Raw genomic sequence first — 22,151 nt, forward strand, 5'->3', positions numbered from 1 at the left:
GCACAAGGAGCCTGCCATGGGGTTGATGGGGTTGGTGTGTGTGTGTGTGTGTGTGTGTGTGTGTGTGTGTGTGTGTGTGTGTAGGTGAGGCACTTGGGGTTCTGGAGGTGTCGTGTAGGCCAGTTGGGAGGATCTGAAGGTGACCTAGTGGCTTGTGGGCAGACCTCCCCATGGAGTCTGTAATGTGGTTAGAAGGCTCTGCATCCCTTTGATTCTTTCATTCCAAACCCTGGCTGCCACTCTCCCTGTCCCTCCCTGCCCCTTACCCTAGCCCCATCATGTAGCTCATGACTTGTACTCTGAATGAGGAACAAGGCAAATGGGCCTCTTTGGCAGCATTCTGCACAGCTGAGAAAGCCAGGTGTTTCCTCACATCCTCTCACTATTCTTCCGAGGAGAAATCATGGGCCTGAGAAGCACTGTCTTGGTCTTAAACTGTATGGCCTTGGGGGAGGGGTGACCTGGGAGAGTCCAACAATTCCCTCTGACTCCAATGTGTCCAATCTCAGGTTATGTTCCTCTAGTGGTGTGCTGGAACTTCTCTGCTGGACTTTCACAAAGGCTCTTTTATCTGTGAGTAGCTGTCTAGAACAGTGTTTTCCAGAGGCTCCCAGACCATGGCCAAAAGGTCCTGGAGGTGGTTCCAGGCCACTTCAGGGTCCACAGCTGGGACCAAAGTCTGGAGGGTGTGAAGATGCTTCCAGGACCCTTGGTGCATGGTGCTGGATCCCACAGATCCTCAAAGGGACTTTTGTCCATAGACAGATGCCAAATTGTTGCTGTTGAGAAGGGATATCATGAAGGACATCTTATGTGGCCATCTTGCTGATATCATTCCATGACCTTTAAATGAGTAAAATAATACCTTAATCACATAGTTGTTACTAGGATTACAGATGAAACAATTCATCCGTGCTTAGCATAGTCTCTGGTACATGGTAAGAACTAAATACATGCTTAGTGGTATTATTAGTCCTTAGTCCTCATGTATATTTACTTTTTAAAATTTCTATCCTTTTTTATTATGTTTTATTTTCATTGTTGTTTGTTAAACAAATTTCAGAAATCACTGGTCATAGGAGATTTTTTTTATTGGACAAGAGGATCTTCCTATTTCCCCTGAACGCATACTCCACCTACTTACAGCTTTGATTCTGATGGTAAATCTACCTCACTCATTTTAAAATTCTGGACTTTTGGCTCAAAATGTATGGTCATCATTCTCTTAGTCTTAGATGTCTCATTCTCCTAACTAAGAATGTATGGATTTGAAGACCAGCTAGAGGTGATATTCTGAGAAAGAGATTCTTTTGGCATGAATTTCCTCATCCTTAAAATGGGTATAAAAATATATAACTCATGGTACTGTATTTTAAAATAAGCTTACAGATAAAACACAGTGCTTGGCACATGGTGGGGTCTCAACAAATGAGCCAGACTGCTGGGGAAGGTGGGAGGGTAGAGGAAGAAAGAGGGGATCAGACAATCCAATGTAGCTTGGCTCTAGGATCTAGGACTTACCTTATCAGAAGATGGATTGTAAATGTTCACATACATATGTGAATTTTCTCCCTTCCTTTAGCATCAACCCTTTGTCCATTCTTATTTCTCCTTTTCTATGCCACTAGACCCAACTCCAAACCAACCGGGCAGTAAATATGTGGATGTAAGTTGGTGTCCTTGTATTGGTAACTGATGCTTTGGTATTTTGCCTCCTGATGGAGAAGAAACAACAATGGCTAAATTCATTGCTTAGATTCTGGAGAAAATCAAGCATGAGGGTATTGCCAAGCTAAGAAGGTAATCTATGGACACTTTATGGATCAAAGGGCAAGGGCTGATGGGCAGGGCCAAGCGAAAAGATGCCTGAGGCATCAACATGGAAGTGACTCTAAAACAACTACAGTGAATTGAATACAAAGTGTCATTTAATTCAAGTTTCTGCACACAACTCTGTTTGTAGTTGGCTTCTTTCTCGTAGTTTAGCTGCTGCCAAATTGAACCTCATCTTGGAGTAAAACTAAAACAAAACAAAACACTCCTTGCCACCACTGATGGATTTCTTTTGAGATTTTTTTCAACAGGTGACAACATTCTGAGAACAGCCAATTGACAGCTGCCTAAAGTCAGCAGTTAGAGCTGAAATTGAAAAATGCATGAGATAGTGCATTTAGTGAGAACTAGTCATTTTTCCCCTAAACTTTAAACTGTTTAATATGCCTACTGAGGTGTTTTCTGACTTAGAAAATTCCAAAAGAAACTAAAAAATGAGAAAGAACTAATGAGAAGGTGAAATTTTTTTTTTTGCTGACATAAAGGACAAAAAAAGAGAAAACTGTCAATGATATTCTGAACAGGACTTTGTAATGTATCTTTATAAGTTACCTCTATATCTGTGTATGTAAACTGTGAGTGAGGAAAACTACAGAAGAAAAGAAGATTCCAAATTAAGTTGGAATATTACATTGCACTCAGGGTATGTGATTGAATTGTCTTAACTATAATGACAGAGGCATAAAGAGACATTTTTCCTTTCTTTTTTTTTTTAATTTTTTAATGTTTACTTATTTTCAAAATAGAGAGAGAGAGAGAGAGAAAGATAGAGAGAGAATGGGTGGGGGAGGAGCAGAGAGAGAAGGAGACAGAGAATCTGAAGCAGGCTCCAGGCTCTGAGCTGTCAGCACAGAGCCCAACATGGGACTCGAACTCACAAACCACAAGATCATGATCTGAGCTGAAGTCGGACGCTTAACTAACTGAGCCACCCAGGCACTTTTCCCTTTCAATAAATTACTATTGGGCAGATATTTTTTGAAATATTGTTTTAAATGTACATGAAATTATTAGTCCAACTCATCCATATGTCTAGGTGTGACTTTTCAGGGAGTTCATGATATCCTGTCATGGGGTTGTATAAACTGTCTCTGCTTTTATTCTTAAGTTTGATAATAAATAAACTATTTTAGGTGTCTAATAACATAGATGATGTTAATAGTCCATCTTGGATAAAAGGAAATGGGAACTTAAATGAAAATATTAGCAAAATTGCACTCCACAAAGTTCATTTTGCATATGTCCCTTTCCATAAATGTGGATTCATCATCTCTAACAAATTCTGTAAATTTGGTGAAAATCCTTGTGTCTTTTTTTTGACGGATGTAATCACAGACAGAAATTTTATTTTATTTGCTTTAAGTAACCAATTGAACAAATGTGTTCTGAGTTACAGACACTGTACTTTTGTGGATTCATGGAGTGACGGGTGTGAAGAATAAAATTCAATCAGTGAAAATAATTGCAGTTGGAAGGAGATGACATTTGACTTACAACGTGGAAGATAAGAAGACCAAACATGAGGCTCTAGAGAAGAAGAAACAGCAGATGCAAAGTCTTGAAGGTGGGAGTGAACTTGCTCTCTGGTTCCATTGAAAAAGAGAAAGAAGGGTACATGAGTGGCCCATTAGTTAAGCGTCCAACTCTTCATTTCACCTCAGGTCATGATCTCATGGTCATGATCTCACGGTTGTGAGATCGAGCCCCATGTTGGGCTCTGTGCTGAGCATGGAGTCTTATTCCAACCCACCCCACCCTTGCAAAAAAGCAATTTTCTTTAGGAATTATTTCCCACAAGCCTGGATTCAGAGTATGGAATCCTCTTGTATGGCTCCCCAAATACTAAATCAATGAATCCTTTCAAAGTGGTTATGGCTGGCAATGCCCTGGGCACCTAGCAGAAGTAAACATAAATTTTCTCTGAACAGAGAGGCCTCGAAGTCCTGTCACAGTTAAGTTCCCCTAAACACAAAAGGAAACAAGCCACCATCAGTGACAGACAGCAGAAACTATAGTCTACAGAATCAAAGGCCCAAAGACAGCAAGTGCTAGGATGATCAGAATCAGAATTTGAAATTAACATGTTTAACATGTTTAGAAAAATGAGAGAGAGTATTTAATGTTTCTCTTTACCAATAGACATGTATATATTCAACACCTTTTTGTGTGCCAGGCAGTTTCCTAAGGGAAGATCTTAAATTTCATAACATCTCTATTCGTGTTCATTAATTGTTCCAAGTACGTGGCTGTAGCTCTGGATGTGTCTCTGTATCCCTCCTTCTCCTATATACTTCTTCTGGGTTGCATTTAAGGTTAGTTTACCTTATTTTTCTAAATGCATGTACTGTACCGTTTGGTTGTGTGTTGTGGAGTGTATTGCAGGCTCCCTTCCAAGGGCACACCTGTCTTCTACTCTGCTTGTGACCTAAAATGACAAAAGTGTGCCTGTTTTCTACTCTGCTTGTAACCTAAAATAAAAAAATGCAGTGGGCTTGCGCATTGTGCAGATTTGAGAAACGATGATCAATTCAATGGCCAATGCACATAATAAACACAGAATTTATGAATGAGAATTATAAAGGGTTTGAATTATTTGGAGAGGTTAGTGAAAGGTGAAGGGCTCTAACACACACACACACGCACACACACACACACACACACAGAGAGAAAAAAGAGGGAGAAAGAACATTGCTACATTAACATTTAAATTTAGCTCTTTCATGGTTACTATAACTGATTATACTCAATCTATCCTAGAAATGACTAAAAATGTAGGCATGATCTGGTGGCATTGATTACAATAAAATAAAAGTGTTTTAAATATGGATGAAAGAGGTTGATCAGATATAAGAATCTTAATTTTTTTGAGAAATATAATGGCCTCATTTTTTGGATATTCTTAAAAAAGAAATTATGGGATTCCTATATTTTTGAAACTGTAAAACTTCCTCTGCTGGCTAAGTAAAACTCTGCTTAACAAAAGAGAGAAGCATATGAATGACCTATTAAACGTGGCTTTCAAAATTCTGGTTTTATATTATCATCTCACTTAAGCGATCCCTTCCTAAATTCTCTGGCTCTAATCTGGATTAAAATAAATTGTGTGCTTGTATATATATATATATATATATATATATATATATATATACACATATATATATATATGTATGTATATATATATATACACATATATATATATATGTGTATATATATATATATATATATGTATATGTGTGTGTGTGTGCTTATATTTACATATATTCACATACATGTTTTTGAAGAGAGCACCATTGAAAGCATATGCACTCTTCCCTTCTTGATAGGACCAGCTAATTATAATAGAAATAATAACAATAACAATAGAAATCCACCACTCCAGTTTTAAAAAAAAGGTGATGGAAGAGCATGAAACTTTAATCATATTAATAACAAAAATATTTAATAACAGTTTTAGTAGTGTTTTATCTTCTAACAAGCCCTATTTCCCTTTGAGTCTCACAACTGTGTTTAACAGATAGTTTTCATCCTGCCCTAATTAGAAATTGTTTGGTAGCAAGAGACCTGACTTACTCAAGTAGGTTAAGTAAAGGGAGATTTATTACAAGGGGAAAGGAAATCTAACAAAACTGAGAGGCAGGATGAATGGTGAGGTCTTATAATGTACTGAAATGGCAACAGGAAAGCCCTTGGTAACCCAAGCATCTCTCCACTGCTTTGCATGACTTTTCTTTTTCTTTTTTTTTTTTTAATATGAAATTTATTGTCAAATTGGTTTCCATACAACACCCAGTGCTCATCCCAACAGGTGCCCTCCTCAATGCCCATCACCCACTTTCCCCTCCCTCCCACCCCCATCAACCCTCAGTTTATTCTCAGTTTTTAAGAGTCTCTTATGGTTTGAGTCCCTCCTTCTCTAACTTTTTTTCCCCCTTCCACTCCCCCATGGTCTTCTATTAAGTTTCTCAATCAATGTGATTCATCATATTAATAAAAGAAAATATAAGAACCATATGATCCTGTCAATCGATGCAGAAAAAGCATTTGACAAAATTCAGCATCCTTTCTTAATAAAAACCCTCAAGAAAGTTGGGATAGAAGGAACATACTTAAACATCAGAAAAGCAATTTATGAAAAGCCCACAACTAATATCATCCTCAATGGGGAAAAACTGAGAGCTTTCCCCCTGAGATCAGGAACACAACAGGGATGTCCACTCTCACCGCTGTTGTTTAACATAGTGTTGGAAGTTCTAGCATCAGCAATCAGACAACAAAAGGAAATCAAAGGCATCAAAATTGGTAAAGATGAAGTCACGCTTTCACTTTTTGCAGATGACATGATATTATACATGGAAAACCCGATAGACTCCATCAAAAGTCTGCTAGAACTGATACATGAATTCAGCAAAGTCGCAGGATACAAAATTAATGTACAGAAATCAGTTGTGTTCTTATACACTAATAATGAAGCAACAGAAGGAAAATAAAGAAACTGATCCCATTCACAATTGCACCAAGAATCATAGAATACCTAGGAATAAACCTAACCAAAGATGTAAAAGATCTGTATGCTGAAAACTATAGAAAGCTTATGAAGGAAATTGAAGATACAAATAAATGGAAAAACATTCCGTGCTCACAGATTGGAAGAATGAATATTGTTAAAATGTCAATGCTACCCAAAGCAATCTACACATTCAATGCAATCCCAATCAGAATTGCGCCAGCGTTCTTCTCGAAGCATGGCTTTTCTATCTCCCGCCCTCCAGGTCCCCTCCTTCTCCCACTTTGTCTCTCTCCTGAATTTTACTTCTGACGGTTCTAGTGAATTACTAGTCTTGTACTCCAATTTAAAATCCATAGGCATAAATGGGATGGATGGGAGTGAGGAACAGAGAAAGTGAAATGTCCTGTAAGGATGAAATGGAACAAGAGGTGGAGCCATGAGTTCAATAGTTCTGTAAAAGTAACTCACAGAAGAGGGGGGTGACTTAAGGGGCTGGACACCCAGCCCCAAGTGAGTCAAAATATATTCCCTTTACAAATGAGGAAATAAGTCTCTGTTTTCTTTACTACCCAGCATCTGACTGAAATCCGAAAGCCCTCAGTGTGACAATTTGAAATGAAAGTGATAGTAATCATTTAAATACATTTGGCAAAACTGATCAATGTGCTGAGGACTACTTTGATACTCTCTGAAATATTAGATTTTTTCAAAAGGTATTTTCCTCATTTTTTTGTGCATCTGTTTTCTTATTCTCTAAACACATAAATTAGGACACAGACAAATTCTTTACCACTGAGAAAAAAATTCCACACCAGACTGAAGGTTGGAAAATACAGGGACTGACATTGAAGGCCTTTGCAGTCTCCTGAACATAAACTTGGTCTTAGAAGGGCTTTTGTGAATTAGGAGACATTCTTTTCTGGTGGTGTATAATAAACTGGGACTTTTTGTTTTCTTATACATAATGCCCAGAAAAGCATATTTACTCAGAAAATATAGCATGCTTTGTAATCCATTCTAAAGGCATTCAAACACAGATTTATTTCTTTGCATTCTTTGAAAATTGAAGGGTAATTTTTGTTGCTTAGATAACAGAAAACAGGTTTCTGCAAATAACCTGCATTTTGTCAACTTGAATGACAAAAGGTGAGTCTTATCCTTGTATGATGACCCCAAGCCTTCCGACAGGTCCTTGTCCAGCTAACTTGTCAGTTTTCAACAGTGGAGCTCTTGGAGCAGAGTGGACAGGGAGTAGATGATGCAGGCTCTTCCTTGCTTTCCCAATCTGTCCATTAAGCAGACAATCCTAGGCCATGCCCAAGAGTGAGAGGGGACCAGGATTCCCATTTGTTGTCTCAGTCTCTAATATGTCTCAGCGCCTCCCCCAGAGTAGCTGCTTAATTATTATTTTAATGAATTAATTTTTCACCTTGAGATTTCATCTGAAATCAGACATTTAATTGGAAATTCCCATCACTGGAAAGTATTCAAATTAGGTGCAGTAGTCCAGGTTTGAAAATAATCTGTAAGATGAACTGGAAACTAACCCAGAATGAACACAATTCTGAGTGACCCAGAAATCATCCAATATTCACCATGACCATTTCTCTGGGATGTTCTGGAAACTAATAAATTATTCCATACTCCATCAAGCCTGAAATAATTCTAAGCCAATACTGCTTATATTTGGCCAGAATATAGGATATAGAGTATGGAATAAAATAGTTTCAACTCTGCCTCTGTGTTCTTATTCCCCTTTCTCTTCATTTCTGTTCCTTCATAAGATATTTAATAATGCTGACTGTGTTGTAGGCCAGGGAAACATGGCCACCTTCAAAAATCTTTCAGTCTGAAAAAGACAAGGGGAATTAATAAACAGTAATGAAATATTACAAATGTGCTAAGAGCATGTAGTGAGTACTGTGGTTGTAAAAAAGTAACCATTGTCATCTTGAGATTTGGGGATTGGCATCATGATGTTTTTTCATAGAGTTTAAATATGAATGATAATTCCTTATGTATTTCTTTTTTTTTTTTTTAATATATATTTTTTTAACGTTTATTTATTTTGGAGACAGAGAGAGACAGAGCATGAACGGGGGAGGGTCAGAGAGAGAGGGAGACACAGAATCCGAAACAGGCTCCAGGCTCTGAGCTGTCAGCACAGAGCCCGACGCGGGGCTCGAACTCACGGACCACGAGATCATGACCTGAGCCGAAGTCAGCCGCTTAACCGACTGAGCCACCCAGGCGCCCCTTCCTTATGTATTTCTTAAAGTTTATATTGTTTCATTTTGGAAGATAAAGAAAAGAAAATCAGGTATTAACCTGTAAATGGGAACTTTCTAAAAAAATATTTTTAAGGTTATCTCCTTTTGAAAGAATAGTACATGTTATACTCATTTCCAGCGAGCCATTCTGCTGAAGAAGGTTATCAAGCAGACTATGAGGTACCAGGGTATTCCCAGACACAGAGAAGGGAGTCAGTATGTTGTGCTTGGTGAATGTAGCTGTCCACTATGGAGCTCAAGGTGGGGGCATAGTTGATGCTAGAGATATATCTCTCATTTTTTGATATGAAAGTTCATGGTTTTCTTTTGTCAAATATCCTTACTGCATATCTGATTCTGGATTTGAATTTGGAAAGGTTCTGAAGATAATTTAATGGTCATTTTCTAAGTATCTATATAAAAGTTTAATAAGGGCAGATAGCGCAAAGAGGAAAGAGTAGGATCACAAAATGGTAAAGAAAAAAATCAGGTATATATTTACTAGATCTAGGTGCTGTTTTCTAAATCCTAAAATTTCTCATGGGGTTTCAGACCATATGGATTTAATTATTTTCTTTTTCTAGCAGATGTTCAAAGACAATTTTCACTTGCCAGAGACTATGAAATGTCCAACCAAAAGGATACTGGAGTGGTAAATCTGACAGGCTTTTGGTAATGAATGTATTAAAATAACAAATACAATTTACATACTTAGATGCCTATTTTTATTGCAAAATCCTTTGGAGAAAATATTTAAACCACTATTTAAGGTCTCTAACATCATAAATGCCTACTAATTGGCCTGTATCTACCCTTGCCTGTCATTTCAACTCAGCCTGTTGTATAAACACTACATTTTCTAAATCCATTTCATGAAGTCTAAAAATTGAATAATGTTCAAATGAAAAGATGGAAAGGGAAGACAGAAAGCCTTCTAGAATGGGTTTCCCAAGCACTTTTTTTACATTCTAGTGGTTATTTTTTTCACCTTTAGAGATCCAGTAACTCAATGACATAACCATAGTTCATTGATCATAATAAATATTAACTCATATTAACCAAATTTAAGTAAACCAGATGCCTATTTCACTAATGAAGCCTGAGGGATTTTCATTTCCAGCAACTAGGATATCCTTCTTCTACCCAAGTCAATTCCTCCCCAGTGACAGAGTCTGAGGTTGTTGAATTGGCATTTAGGATGTTTTTCAGTAGACATAGAACCAGAGAAAGAGAAATACAATGTCTTGTGGATGGTTTTCCTGAACCAGGGTGATGCCCTACAAACTTTCCTTGGTTCATAGCACATTCCACTTCTCCAGTGAGTAAGAACTGTTTTTCTCAGATTTTTTGCCTGTTTTCTTTAGAAAGTGCTGAAAATATACTGCCAAAATCCCTTTCTGTTTTCCATTTTCTTATGGCCCATGATGATATTTCCACCTCTGTTACTACATTCTTTCTTTAGGAAGAGTTTTATCACCCATACTTAGAAGACACTTAGCATCACTTCCACAGTTGAGACAATTACAAAGGTCTGCCCTTGTTCCCTGGGAGGGAACATAGATGTCACCACTCAATGGGAGGAGCATCAGGATGGCACTGTAAGAAGACCACGTGGGATAAGAGATACTGATGATAACCATCTTTGCAAAATGCAGTCTGCCACAGTCTACCATCTGGCCATAACAATTCACATAGTTTTCACATGCAAATTACATCACCTCTGGATTTCCAAAATTTCCAAAGTTTCATCCCATGACAGCATCTGCTCATGTCCAGTATTATATCATTTAAATTGGGTTTAGTCTCCTCATGTACAGCAACTCGCTACAGTTTGATCTAAAGAGTTATGAATTAAAAGGGACGCATTATGTCCTCCAGCTCCCTCTCCCCCAAACGTACAATTGTGGTATAAGAATAAGATTAATTGTACAAAAGTGGGGATATGAAAAGCACACAGTATCCACTGGCTCCCAGCACTTCTGAAATCCAGCAAGAAACATTTTGCCAGTTCTTTTATTAGGGCTCAGTCTTACCCTATAGGGGTTCTCAAGATCTCCTAGTCCTGTTCCCTAAGTTCTTTCTTTTTCACAAATCTTCTTCACTTATTCTTGCCTATAAAATGATGTTGGTACAGAGTTTCTTTTCATTTTGTACTGTCTTTGCCCTCTTGAATCTATGATGGCAACGGTTGTGCCAAAACAATTCTTTTTAAAATCTTGTGACTTTTCTATAATTCTTGAGGTTGCATCTAGTACACAAAAGCCACAAGTACAAGTGTCTTTAAGGCTGGTTCTTTTATACCTTGGGCTGCCTAAAAAGAAACTAAATGACCAAACACTTAATTTATATTCTTACAAGCCCCATTTTTTGGTGAAATCTACAAGACATTCTCTTAAGGTAGTTAAAGTGACCTTGTTTGTCTGAACTTTTTTTATTATTTAAATCCAAGTTAGTTAACATATAGTGTAGTATTGGTTTCAGGAGTAGAATTTAGTGATTCATCACTTACATATAACACCCAGTGCTCATCCCAACAAGTGCCCTCCTTAATGCCCATCACCCATTGATCCCATCCCCCACCCACCTCCACTCCAGCAACCTTCAGTTTGTTCTCTGTATTTAAGGCTCTTATGGTTTGCCTCCTTCTCTGTTTTTATCTTATTCTTCCTTCCTTTCCCCTCTATTCATCTGTTTTTGTCTCTTAAATTCCACATATGAGTGAAATCAGATGATATTTGTCTTCACCAAACTGACTTATTTCGCTTAGCATAATATACTCTAGTTTTATCCACATTGTTGCAAATGGCAAGATTTCATTCTTTATGATCGCCAAGTAGTATTCTATTACACACACACACACACACACACACACACACACACACCCCACACCCCACATCCCACATCTTCTTTATCTATTTATCAGTCAGTGGACATTTGGGTTCTTTCCATAGTTTGGCTATTGTTGATAGTGCTGCTATAAACATTGGGGTGCATGTGCCCCTTCAAATCAGCATTTTTGTATTCTTTGGATAAACAGCTAGTAGTACAATTATTGGACCATGGGGTAACTTTTTTTTTTTTTTAAATATAAGACTTTATATTAGAACTTTCTGAAGGCAACAGAAAACCTTATAGTCCCATTCAGGATTTGATCTTTGCTGTGATACTTAATTTGAGAATCATTTGCCATCTGGAGAGACTGGGAATGAGAAATAATTTTATTTTTGAGCCCAGCAAGTCCTGAATCTTAGATATTTAACAGGTTTTTTTCTTTAGCTCAACTTGTTCTTTTTATATTTTATCAAAGACTAGGAGAAGAAGCCAGGTGGTAATTTTAATATTTTGCCTGGAAATCCCCTTAGCTAGAGCATTATGCTCATAGGGTACATTTTCTATTTTTTCACATTATAGTGGGCAGTAGTGTTGCTAAGCTTTCTGCCTCTACATAACAAGGAACCCATTTCTGTAGTTTCTAATAACATTTCATTCTTATTCATTCATAACATTTTTATTTTCTTTTAAGCCCTCACCAATAATGTTTGTGCTTTGAGGTCCTTTATGTACCTGTTAACACTCTCCTCAAGTCCCTTTAAGATCTCACTAAGTCTTATCAAGCTCCTTCCAGCTCCTATGCCCTGCCTCAGCCCCAAGCCAATACCACATACTTTAAGGTTTTGTTATGGCAGCACCCATTTCCAGATATCAAGTTAGATATCAGCTACTTATTGCTGCATAACAAATTACTCCAAATCATAGTAGCTTAAAACAACAACAATCATTTATGTTATTCACAACTCTACTAGGGTGGGGCTTTGTGGGGATAGCTTATCTTTGCTCTATGCAGCATTGAACAGGACAGGTTGATTGTGGCCTGAGGGATCCATTTTCATGAAGATTTACTCAGTCAAGGCTATTGACCCAGAGGTGGCAGCCAGGGGCCTTAATTCCTCTTCATGTAGGTCTTTCTGGGTTTTTCTGTAGGTCTTTCTCCTCTTCATGTGTGTTTCTGGGACTTCCTCACAGCATGGTGGCTGGGTTCCAAGGCTGAGCATTCCAAGGAAGCAAGGTGGAAATGCATGGCATTCTTATGACCTAGCCTCAGAAGTCACGTAACATTGCTTGAGGAACATCAGCGTCATATTGTTGGAAGAGTATGTCGAATGGGAGATGCTGTTACAGCTATTCTTGGAACAAACAGCCTACTACAACTAGTATTGTTGAAAAAAAATCTTCCTGTTTATGGGCCCTTTATAAGTTATTTATTGCCTTTTAAGAAATCTTCATATTTGACTTCTTCTTGATTTGTATATGTGCTTTGTATATTGAGAGTATTAGCCTATTATCTACCATATCCACTGCCAATGTTTTTTTTCCCCTAGAATATTCCTTTTGTGTGGATTTTCAGTGGGCCACACTGAGGTAGCCATCCCCAGCACATGTGCAAGAAGTGTGCTGTGGCCAAGGTACATGGGCAGACTCAAGTCCTTTGGGCTTTCATTGTCACACATAGGAGAGTAAATAATAAAAGAGATCAAAGAATATATCAAGCAAAAATAAGGACATTATATTTGCCCCGCCAAGGGTGTGGGGAATAATACTGTTCTGGTGAAGCATTTAAAGGGAAGAACTTCTAGGAGTAAGTAATTCTTACATGCAAACATTGGAAAGTGCCTGGTATATAATAAGTGCTTGTTTAAATGCTTGATGAACTAGTTTTCATTAGTGATAGTCTAAGTTTGGGTTCTCCCAAAAGCAGTCTCTGCGAGGATGTGGGCCTAATAGCTTATTTGAGAAGGGATTCCAACAAGCAGAGTGAGATAGTTTGAAAGTGGGACACAGAAGGGAAGATGGTGCTACAGTGAGGTTACCAATGTGGACAAGTGGATCTCACTTTATCTGGTGTTCTTTAAAGGGCTCTAAAAAACACATCTCAGAATATTCCCACCAAGAGACGAGGAGGCCGGGGTATCGGGCCATGAAGTCAAGCCCCCCCCAGGGATGAGTGTTACTTCTGATGGCATTAACCCTCTGGCTCTTCCAGCCTTCCCTGAATGCAGGGGCTTGAGATAAGAAGCCATTGGCATGTATAGGACCTGCACACCTCTGTGGTGGGTGAAGGTACAGAGGCAAGGCTCTGGTGGCATCCACTACAGTGACATATTGGATAAAGAGAAAAGAAAAGAAAAACTAGAAAGATGGAATAGCATAACATAAATGGAGCAAGAAAAAAAGGAAATCCATTTGTGGAGGAAAAATTAATTCTTTGACAACTCCCAAGGATTCTGGAAAGCCAGCTACACTTATTATAACTTTGGGGGTCAAAGAATATAATTTAGAACTTCATATTTCATATTTAATTATTTGAATTGAATGTGTGAAGTGGCGTATTTCTGAGTTAGAAGTAACAGACTTTGGCTAAGAGTTATCTACTTAAAAGCTGCCTTTTTGAATGAAAGAGACAAGGTACTGGAAAAGAGAGTGCTAGTTTAGTCCAGAAAACGAGATGTGAGAGTTCTGACCAAATTAAAAAATAGAAATTCACCCTCCTTCCTTCACTCTCTTCCTCTCCCCTTGCTTCCTTTCTTAAAATGTACAACTTAAAGAAAATGCATGGTAAAATATACATGACCAAACACAGATTTAGCCTTCAGTACCTTTGTCTTTACCTTTTATGTCACCCTGGAACTTCGTAAGGTAATGACATGCTTGTGATTAATTGTTGCTTATCATTTCATATCTATTTGGCCCTTACAAACTGTATACTCTTTATATTAGCTACAAGCTGTCACAGTCTGATTACCATTCAGTACTGATCTCCCAGTGAATGATAACAGAATTAACTTAACAAACATACAGAGTAAAATGAAATGTCAACTTTTATTACATACTTTTCTTCCATCTGCCAGAGTGATTTTAAATGCCAGTTTTAAAAAGTAGAGAGACAACCAGCCGGCCTTTTAGTGGGGTTTGCATATGGCTGCCTATGGCGTATGGCATTTGGGTGTTCTCCTGCATGCCGGCTTGGAGCACTGCTGAGCCCTGACCTGGTGGTGGCATTGGGCTGCACATGGCAGTAATCCCCTGTCCATCTGTGTCCTTTCTCTGCCTGGGATAAGCTGTTATGGTTGAACAGCTCTGTTTGGTCCTTTTTTCTGAAAATGTCTTCAATTTTGAATCTTGGCTGTTGCATTGGCAAGAGTTCTACTTTCCTCTTTCAAGAGAGATGCTACATCTTCTCTTTCTTTCCAGTCTGCTATCCTAGTTGATTGTGATCCAACAATATGCATCACTATGTTTGGGGTTTTGGTGGTAATTGTCTGATAAAAATATGGCAGCTTATGAGATAGACTGTGGGTGATATGAAGAGTCTAATTATTAAGGTCCCTGGCTAAGTCAAACAGCCTAACTGGGATATTAGCAACCCACCCAGAATAAATGAAGTACTTCAGTTACATTCTACTATAGCGTTGTGTACGTCTCCTTCATATTGCTCATCAATACTTATTTTTTTATTCCCACATCTTATTTTTTTAAATTTTTTAAATGTTTTTATTTATTTTTGAGACAGAGAGAGACAGAGCATGAGCAGGGGAGGGGCAAGAGAGAGGGAGACACAGAATCCGAAGCAGGCTCCAGGCTCTGAGCTGTCAGCACAGAGCCCAACGCGAGGCTTGAACTCACAGACTGTGAGATCATGACCTGAGCTGAAGTCAGACGCTTAACTGACTGAGCCACCCAGGCGCCCCCAACTTATTTATTTTCTATAGTCCCATTAGTATGCAAGTTCTGAGGCGCCTGGGTGGCTCAGTCGGTTGAGTGTCCAGCTTTGGCTCAGGTCATGATCTCACGGTTCATGGGTTCGGGCCCCACATCAGGCTCTGTGCTGACAGCTCAGAGCCTGGAGCCTGCTTCGGATTCTGTGTCTCCCTCTCTCTCTGACCCTCCCCTGCTTGCACTGTCTCTCTTTTGATGGTAAATAAACACTTAAAAATTTTTTTTTAAAGAATGCAAGTTCTAAGAACAGGAACTGTATTATTTCTATGCAAATATAATTTCAGCTTACCTGGTACATAGTAGGTGCTCAATAGATACATTTTGAATAAATGAGTGATTGTCATCTTGCTGCCTACTGAATCTATCCATTTTAAAGTGCATTGAGTTAAGAATCAGTAAAATGGGTAAAAACTGAACTTACTTCCTAACAAGATGCTCCCTGGAAGGGGCAGTTGCAAATTTACCTCAAGGAAGTTCTTCCCTTGTCACTGTAGCATGTAGCGAGTGAAAAATGAACAGATCAGAAGCACCAAACTATCTAATTTCCTGTTTCTGGCAGATAGCACCCAAGTTAATCTGAGTTTTAGTCTGGGAGGTACAAGGTCACATTGCTTTAAGGTCCCATGTTTATGACTGGAAATTCCAACATAATGGATAAGAGACTCCAGAAAGTAGTGAGACTGGTATGAATGGAAATGCAGAAAAGGCAAGATGCCAGTATGAGAAACTGTGAGCACTGGTGAAGGGGTGATCGGAGGGATAATCTGGGTGCTGAGGTAGCTTCCAAGCTCATCAAATGAAGTGATAAGATGAGAGGTAAATTTCCAGGTGGCAGCAGGTCCCAGACAGGTGTGTATGTATATGTGTGTGTGTGTGTGTGTGTGTGTGTGTGTGTGTGTGTGTGTGTGTGTGTATGTATATATATATATATATATATATATATTCTTGCTGCCATTAAAGAGTAATAACACAGGACTTCCCAGGCAGCCTTGCTGGGGATCGGGGATCATTCCTCTTCTTAAAAACTATTGCTCCTTCCACAGTGATATGGCTCTCTGTTGGAGTGTTGGTCCAGTCATCTTTGAAATGCTTCAGTCCCTTCTGCAAGGTTGCCATGGTGTCCAAACACCAACATTGCTTGTTTTTTAACAGAGTCAAATTCATCTTTGTATAGCTCTGGTTATTACAAAATGGTCTGTCTTTTAAAAATATTTGTTTCTCTGTGTTTTATCTTCAGTTTTAATTCTCTTCCTCAGGGATTTGTTACTTTTTCACGTGACTAGCTTCTCAGAATACTTGAAGGTAGTCATTATTCCCTGTATTAGAGTAATTAACTCTAGTGACCATATCAGAGGAACCCTGAAATCTCAGTGGCTTATCACAGTAAAGCCTTACTTCTTTCTCATTTGGGTCAGAATGCCTTTCTGAATTTCGTGAACTATGCTTTCTGGAATATGTGGTCCTCATGATCACTTTGATGGAGGGAAAAAGAGATGGGAACAACAAATCATCTGTTGTTAATTGCCTCGTACTTGGAAGTGACACACACGTCGTCACTTGATCCAGTGGCCAGAATTAGTCATGTGACCATAACCCAACTGCAGGAGACCCTGGGAAATTTCGAAGAGTGCATGGAAACTTGGTCAACTCTAATTGTGTTGTCCGCTATGTGCTACTCCCACAGTATTTTTTTCAACTGCTTGAATTTCCCCGAAACTGTGACCCTTTTCTCTGCTTTTCTAACCTTTCAGTTATCTCTTATAGGATGGAATTTGCAGTGCCCTCACCTCCCAAAACCTTGAATGGCAGCCATATAGTTCATTAACTGTGCTACATTTCCTGTACAGTCGTTTTCTCCTATCAGCTGTTACAAGGAGGCACCTGCAAAGCTTAGAGACTAGTGGGCAGGTAAATTGAAAATTAAAATAGGATATTAGAAGTGTACTGTTCATGCCAGTTATAGCCACACAGAGAAGGAATCCTTCTAAATGAAAAGGTACCTGATCCAAGGTCTGAGAAATTATTCAGAGTCAACCTGGTTGGAGGAGAACTGAGGGTAGATGTGTCAGGGCAGAGAGAACGGCATGAGAGAAGCCAATGGCCCAAGTACAACAGTAAGCATGGTGCATTCAGAGACTCAGGAACTCATTTCTACCAGAGGCTGGGATGTGAATGGGCACTGAATAGGGATGAGCTGAGAGGTAGGCAATGCCCAGATCATTCAGAGCCCTATAAAATATATTCATGGTTTTGACTTTATTATGAAAGCAATGGAATTCATCAAAGCTTTTAAGCAGGGGGATTTAAGAATCAGACACATTTTAGAAAGATCGTTTTGGCTTCAATGTGGAAAGATCAGATTCAGTTGGGAAAAGGATTAATTCAGAATCAGAAATCAATCAGTGACTATCACCATAAACACAATGGGAATGTATAGTAGTCTGTCAGAGGGTAATATCAGAAATATTACAAAGCTCAGAAGATGGATTTTCAAGATTTTTTCTACCTGCTCCATCTAGAACTTGTCTCCACTGGCATTCTGACTCAACAAAGGAGCCACATCCAGCTAAGCATTTCCAACCCACCAATGTTACAAATTACCAAACTTCCAGTTTGGGTTTAAATAAGGCATCTAGAGAGATGTGCATTTATCTTTCTTTCAGCTAAAATTTGAACTTAATTGGGAGAATCACATTTTGTACTTCATTTTATTTTTATTTTGAATTCTATGTCTTCAATAGATACTTTAAGAAAACTAGGTAGAGCATAACATAAAATTTTTAAAAAATTGAAATCATCATTATAACAAGCACATCTACTGTCTCTCATATTATCTATTTAGTAATTCCCTGGTCTTTCAAAGCTGCTTTGGAGTATATTTACAATTGAATGTCTTTACTTACCAGCAGGAAGAAAAATAACAAAAATATGGATTAAGTGGATGAAGGGGCCCCCCAACAGTGATTTTGATTGGAGGAAGATTCCCATGTGATTTTCTCTGTATGCTATTAATCTGGCACGAAAAATATTCACAATAATTAGGTTCATTCTTTGAAGATGGATTAAAAGTATTCACATTTGAAAGTAAGTGAAGCACATTTATCACAGGAAACACTGTAAGTAGTACAGTGTCTTTTTGATATGAATACAGAAAGAGAACAAAGGTTTGTTCTGATCCTTAGACTTTATGGTATAAGATGCCAATATCTAAAGAGAAGATATTACTGACTCCACCTTTACTACAAACATGGAGCTTTCTTACCCATAGTTGGAGTATGAGTGTGGATACATATGTAGGAAGATATTTGTTAAAATTGCAAATATATGTGCCATGTTATCAAAGTAGCCTCTTTGCAGATGAGATATACCTGCAGATGAGGTACATTCACCATCTGCCCCAGATGGAGACACGTTGTGCTGGCATGGTCGAAGCTGATCACTCTGGCAAAGAAACGAACATCTCAGTGGGAGCTGAGCACCACCACAGAGTTGAAATTCTTGTTAAATTAAGATTATCCAACCCCCCTGAGGAAGATAATCCATTTACATATTTACACCCCGAGCTCTTAATTTTCTAGACAGGCCTTAACAAGGACTATACTCTGAACAAGAAAACAGGGAAATTAAATGTTTATTGTATTCCTTTCTTTTCTCCTCTTAAATCATATAATAAGTAACAGAACTATGTGGTTCATTGGCTTCCATTTCCTAAGTGGTTCACTTTGAATATTTAAGTTTATGTGGGTAAGGATCTGTATAGTTTTAGTCTTTGTTATACTCTTACCACATACCAAAAAAGGTGTTTTCACGTAGGGAGTGAATATATGAATGAATGGTTTACATTGATCCCATTTTTTTGTCTCCTAGACAGCTCTATAGCTAATTTTATGAGGCTTCTATTCTAATTGGGACTAGGTTTATAAAATAAACATTATGTTTCATTGTCAACAGAGTACAAGCAATTATTTTACTTATGAAATAATAAAGTCAGTTAAAAAAACAGTACATATTTGCATGGATACATTTCTTCTTTTTTAATTCTTTGAGTATAGTTGACATAGAATGTTAACATTAATTTCAGGTGTACAACATAGTGATTCATCATATCTATACTTTATGCTGTGCTCCCCCATTTTATTTTTATTTTATTTTTATTTTTTATTTAAATTCCAGTTAGTTAACATGCATTTAGTTAATGCATGCAGTTAGTTAATATTAGTTTCAGGTGCACAATATAGTGATTCAACACTCCCATACATCACCTGATGCTCATCACAACAAGTGCATGGATACATTTTTAATAATGTTAAATCATTCAAAGTGACTCTTCAGAGTTTAAGGAAATATGTTCAAGGAAAGTGTTATTATTAGTTGTTGTTGTTGCTGCTGCTGCTGCTGCTGCTGCTGCTATTGTTACTACTGATTCATACTTTGGCTAGTGACAAAATAATAATCCTAATAATCATCACCATAATTTAAAACACGTCCATCGGAGTTTTAAAGATTATAAAGAGATCTCCTTTGATCTTCACAGAGTCTGAGCTTGCATTGCAATCTTTACTTTTAGGAGCCTGCAAGGACAGGAGTGTGGCATTTGTAGTTACAGGTACTGATTGAAGGAAAGTCCCAATTCAGCATAGCCAACTCAGCATTTTAAATTGTCTGCCTAAAACTTCATCTTGCCAACAACCCCCCATCAGTGATTATGTAGCTAATTGGTATTAACTTTGTACCTTTCCTTAAGTATTAGAAAAGGAAACAAACATCTTAGCTATCAACATAAGTAGTCTCTTTTGAAATGTTAGACTCATGAAAATAAGCATGGAGATTAAGTGTATAGGATATAATGTTAAGTGGAATGTATGTTATGTAAAAAATATAGATGCAAATAGATAAAGATTAGAAGCTAATTAGCAAAAACTAGGATAGATTTCAGAGTTATAAATAGCTATTTTTCCTTTTACAAAATGACATACAAAACTGGTGTAGCATTATTGTTTTTCTTTTTTAAATTTTTTTTTTCAACTTTTTTTATTTATTTTTGGGACAGAGAGAGACAGAGCATGAACGGGGGAGGGGCAGAGAGAGAGAGGGAGACACAGAATCGGAAACAGGCTCCAGGCTCCGAGCCATCAGCCCAGAGCCCGACGCGGGGCTCGAACTCACAGACCGCGAGATCGTGACCTGGCTGAAGTCGGATGCTTAACCGACTGCGCCACCCAGGCGCCCCTGTTTTTCTTTTTTAAATGGTGAGATAATATAGTCTGGTGCCATTAGAAGACAAAAAGATTATCTTGGAAATGTGAACACACAGTTTGGGATTACTTTACAAGAATGGATATGACATCATTGGAATCGCTCCAGTATTCTGTGTTCCTTGTGTAGGCATTCGGTCATTCAGTTCATACTACATTTATCGTCTTGTTAAAAAAAAAATTCTCCATTCATTCATGTTATGACAAACTATTAAATCCAGGCAAGTCTAATTTTTAACAATTATAAACAAAAATGAGGTATAGATTGTAGATATTCAGACATGCTACAAGACTGAAAAGGACTAAAAGAGAAATAATTATTAATACAAAGGAAAAAAGAAATAGTCACAATCAGATCTATTAATCTAAGTAAATACTGAATGATGCTTTGAAGTTATTTAAAAAATATTCTCTACATCTTATTTTTCATTTTAGAAACCTACATTTTAAAATGTTACCACTCACTATATACTTATTAATTTGTGACATGTATATAAATAGTAATGTTGTGTTGTTATAATTCTTGAACTCATGCTGTGTGGTTCAGTGCATACCTATTAGTTATTTGCAACAGAGAGGAAAACTAATAATAGATAAATTACTTATTCCATGAGTGGAATAAAACTATTTTTTCTTCAAATTATACTTTTCTAAAGCAATATGAAACAGTTATAAATGAGAAAGAAATGAAAGGTTACACACATAGTGGCCTTGTCATTTTCTCTGCAGCCCTGTCATCATCTAGAACACAAAATTGCCCTTAACTTTCATTCTCAAGAAAATTTGCAAATCACCTTTATACCAAAAATGAGAAATGTGAAATAATTCCTTGCATCCACACCACCAAAAGAACATCATACATTAAAATTTCTATGTCAGTGATCAAATGAGGGATATTGTAACTTAGTGCTTACACAAAGAATAGAGAGACAAGACAACTGAGTTTGATGTATGACTGCTTAACCTGGAGAAACTAGGTCCTGCAAAAAGAAGAGTCCTTTTGTCAGAAATACACACACAATCAGAAGAAAATGTTGATATTATTAAATACACGAGGGTGCCAAATCTGCTCATGTGTACTAAGCATCAAAATAACATTCTGAGCATAAAAGATTTAGAAAGAAAAAGAACCATGGCTCTGGAATGAGCAGTCAATAATATGACAACTGTAAAAGGCTTACTTTGGAATTCAGAGATCAAAAAGGAGCTGTAGTCTTTGCAGCTCCATTAGGAATTAGACCCAAACCACGTTTTTGTGGTTTTTTTTTTTTATGACAGTATTCAACTGTGCACTTTAGATCTTCCCAACAGAAAGTCTAATGAGCCCTGTGGAGGCCATACTACCTGCCAAGAAAATAATCCATCCTCTAAAAGCCCCAGCAACAATATTCCTCAATGTTCAGAAAAAGTGCTGAAATGTTGTCATTCCAAAGACTCTACAATTCTCTCTGGCAATCCTAGAGAATCTAATGAGTGAAAAGCCAAAGGATATACAAAAGAATCATCATTTCC

The 22,151-nt window shown here is 37.7% G+C and overlaps 1 protein-coding gene across 4 annotated transcripts in view; it reads left to right on the forward strand.

The window, feature by feature from the left end:
• SNX7 (sorting nexin 7) overlaps positions 1–22,151 on the forward strand; it is a 178,180-nt gene that overhangs the window by 137,745 nt on the left and 18,284 nt on the right. For 3 of the 4 annotated variants that reach the window (XR_006206433.1, XR_006206431.1, XR_006206432.1), the window contains exon 10: positions 3,230–3,397. The gene's annotated coding sequence lies outside the window, so the exon portion shown is untranslated. Of the gene's footprint in view, positions 1–3,229; positions 3,466–22,151 lie in introns of those variants that run through there. The other variant, XM_042952996.1, reaches the window with a different exon arrangement.

The sequence above is a fragment of the Panthera leo genome, chromosome C1, assembly GCF_018350215.1.
Source record: "Panthera leo isolate Ple1 chromosome C1, P.leo_Ple1_pat1.1, whole genome shotgun sequence".
Classification (NCBI taxonomy): Eukaryota; Metazoa; Chordata; class Mammalia; order Carnivora; family Felidae; genus Panthera; species Panthera leo.